Source organism: Canis lupus, chromosome 1 (assembly GCF_048164855.1).
Source record: "Canis lupus baileyi chromosome 1, mCanLup2.hap1, whole genome shotgun sequence".
Taxonomy (NCBI): Eukaryota; Metazoa; Chordata; class Mammalia; order Carnivora; family Canidae; genus Canis; species Canis lupus.
The window spans coordinates 54,105,539-54,109,114 of record NC_132838.1 but is presented as its reverse complement, the minus strand read 5'-3'; the positions used below and the strand labels follow the sequence as shown (position 1 = coordinate 54,109,114).

The window sequence follows — 3,576 nt, the reverse complement described above, 5'->3', positions numbered from 1 at the left end:
TAACTCTCTTATCCATTTTTCCCTGTCCTGAGGAGGTCCATCATAGTTGTATAGAACTGAGCAAACATTATTTAAAAATCTACAGCATGTCACATACTTTTAAGTGACAAGAAGAACATAGTCAATGGGGATGGGAAGTTTTATCTTTAAATATGATGGCTTAATAGTTTCAGGTAGCATTTGATTAAAGACCTAGAGGAACTGAAAGAGCTAGAACCAGAGGCAAAGTGAGGTCAGGGAAGAGCATTCTCGAAGAGGAGCCAGCTCCATAGTGGGTTGAAGTACAGCAATGAATCCTATGTTCCTGGAACAGAAAGAATGAGGACAAAGAGTCATAAGAAGTAAAGTCTCAGAAGCAAGAAGGGGATGTATCTTTGTGAGCCCATACTTACTACCGCATGGACTTTGGATTTTCTTTCGAGTGAGATGGGAATGCTTTGGGAAGTTTGGAGTAAAAGAAAAACATGACTACGCTTGTTACACTCCACTACGTGCTGGATGGAGATGGAAAGCAGAAGCAAAAGCAGCTGAAACAATCTGACATGGTCCAGGGTGGTCACCAACAAGCTGCCTTGGGCACTAACCCATCTGGCACCAATGTGCTTTACAATAAGGATTTGGAATGTCTGATCATCAAGTTGCTTTCCAATGCTGAGTTTCAGTGAATAACCACATCTTTGGCTATACAGTGATTCATACTACCTTTTTTTTCAACTTCAGATGAGTTTATGAAGATGGTTAGCAGACAAAAACCTAAAAGAATTGCTTAAACAGATGTGCACTGAATCCATGCAATGGCATGTATTCCGAAAGAGGTCTCAGACATCATTTCCTTTGTTTATTGAATACCCTCATTTCACTTTTTCACACGAGAAAAGTGATCCCTGGGGTAGTTTTGATTTTGGCGCAGCTGAGAAGTGCGAGTGCTAATCTTAGAAATAAGTTTTCCTAATTAATTGAATTGCTAGAAGTAAGACAGATAGCTGCAGATAGAGATTGCAATGAATATTTTGTCACTTTTTAGTGTTTATTTTTCCTGGTTGAAAAATTAAAAATAATTAATTTATGTATAGTAAAATTCTCCCTTCTGGTGTAGGGCTCAGTAAGTTTTGACAAATGTATATAGGCTTGCAATTACGACCACAATAAAGATTTTGTACAGTTTCATCACCCTGAAACATTTTCCTGTTCCCTCTTGTGGTGAGCCCTTCCCCCAGCCCACAGTCCTGGGCAGTCACTCATCTGTTTTCTAGCTCTATAATTTGCCTTTGCAAGAATGTAATATAAATGGAATAATGCAGTATGTAACTTGTGGGTTTGTCTCTTTTTCTTTCTAGCTTATAAGTTTTTGCTTTCTGTTTTAAGATCCATGTGTGTAATTTTTTTTTTTAATAAACACCTTTTCTTAGAGCAGTTTCTTTTTAATGCTTCAAGTTTTGATTTAAATTCTAGTTAGTTAACGTGTAATATAATCTTGGTTTCAGGAGTAGAATTCAGTGTTTCATCGCGTACCTACAACATGTGGTGCTCATCACAAGTACCCTCCTTAATGCCCATCCCCCATCCAGCCCATCCCCCACCCACCTCACTCCATCAACCTTCAGTTCCTTGTCTATAGTCAAGAGTCTCTCTTCCAGTTTGCCTCCCTCTCTTTCTTTTTTTTTCTTTCCCCTATGTTCATTAATTTTGTTTCTTAAGTTCCACATATGAATGAAATCACACGGTATTTGTCTTTCTCTGACTTATTTCACTTAGCATAATAATCTCTAGCTCCGTCCATGTCATTGCTCTTTTAGAGCAGTTATATTATTTTTATTTTATTTTTTAACAAACAAAAGTGAATTTATTTACAAAGGCTACAATAATTACAGATAGTACAAATTGAGACAATTTCCTCCGTTATTGTGACAGAAGCTACCAGCTTTCACTTTCAAATAAGAGTTTTGTTATTTTGAGATATTATATACATTCAGTGATCCACTGCACTTATTTTAAATGCTTTTCTGAATAATTCCAGGGGCTGATTAGTGATATGTACACGGGTCATTTCCCTCAACTTTTATTTCCAGACCTACTAAGTACAAGTCCAACTTAACTGGAATAACAGGGTAAAGAGGCACTAAAATGCTTTTTTTTCCCCTCAACAGTAGATTTTGATTATTCTTTAAATATTCACTTAGTGGTTTAGAATTGAAATCATGATTTTTGGCTTTAAAAAGGAAGCCCAGTGATTTTTAGTGGGCTGCACAATTCCACTGTAGCCAGTATTATTTGGCTATTTTTTTTTTTACAGGCTTGCAATTGTTTAAGAAACAGAATTCTATAATATTCAATTCTGTTTTGTTCGTTTTTTAGAGAGGGAGAGTGGTGGGGGGAGACGCAGAGGGAGAGAGAGAATCTTAAGCAGATTGCACGCACAGCGTGAAGCCTAAACAGGGCTTGATCTCATGACCCTGAGATCATGACCCAAGCCAAAATCAAAAGTCCAGTGTTTAACCTATTGAGCCATCCAGGTACCCTCCCCTCCTGCCCATGGTATTCAAGTCTGTATGAATTTTGTTTCTTGTTTTTTGATCAGAATCACTACTGATAAATGTATCTGTTGACATAGTCTACATCTTCTTCATTTTCTTTATTATGCCCCAGAGGTCTCAACAAACAGTGACTTCTGTGACTTGGTGGTAGCATATTCATTGGCATGGCATTTGACTGCCATGGGCATTGTGGAGCAAGGACATCTGGCAATCTCCCTGTAGCAAGTAAATCCCCTGGTAAATGAGCATTAACACCGTTAGTGGGAGGATTGTTCATTTGACCCACTAATCCACTTCTCATCTCAGTTCAGTCAGATATGGTCCCCTGGAACCCAGGTCAGTGGTGGCACACACAGGGTTACTTGCACTAATCCTATGTGCACACTTAATTATTTCTTCGGAGGAGATGGCAGCTTTTCTTGCTTTTTGTATTGATTTGAGTTTTTTTTTTTTTTTTTTGCTTGGTAAACAACTGTTGCCAGTAGTTGCTCTACTTCTTTTAGCTATTTCTGTAGTTGCTGAACATCACTGTCTCTCTTCTCCACTTTCTTTTCTACAACTTGCATTTAATGATGGATTTTTCCTTGATTAAGTGCCAATTTCATCAGTTCTTGAAATTCCACATCTCTGTGAATTAATAATTCCAGGACCTGGTTTTCTTCTCCAGGTGGTAACAACTTTTGGTTTCCTGAAATTGCTAAGATTTCTCTAAGTTCTCTCAACAAGACTTCCAGCCACCTCTTGGCAACTCCTTCTCCTTGTCTCCACTCAAAAACCACTGCCATGCTCCCCACAGGCCCACAGCTGGAGACTTAGAGCAGTTTTAAATTACCTGAAAAAAATTGAGTGGAAGGGACAGGGAATCCCCATGTAACCCCAGCCCCCACAACATGCACAGCCTCTTCCACTATCAACATCCACAGTGCTACATTTGTTATAATCAATAGACCTACATTGACACATCATTATCCCCTAAAATCCATAATTTAACTTATGGCTCACTCTTGGTGTTGTACATTCTGTGAGTTTGGGCTAATGTATG

The 3,576-nt window shown here is 38.4% G+C and overlaps 1 pseudogene; it reads right to left on the bottom strand.

The window, feature by feature from the left end:
* Positions 1 to 210: 210 nt before the first annotated feature.
* Positions 211 to 3,319, bottom strand: LOC140604798 (mediator of RNA polymerase II transcription subunit 4 pseudogene; annotated as a pseudogene).
* Between the last annotated feature and the right edge of the window lie 257 nt (positions 3,320 to 3,576).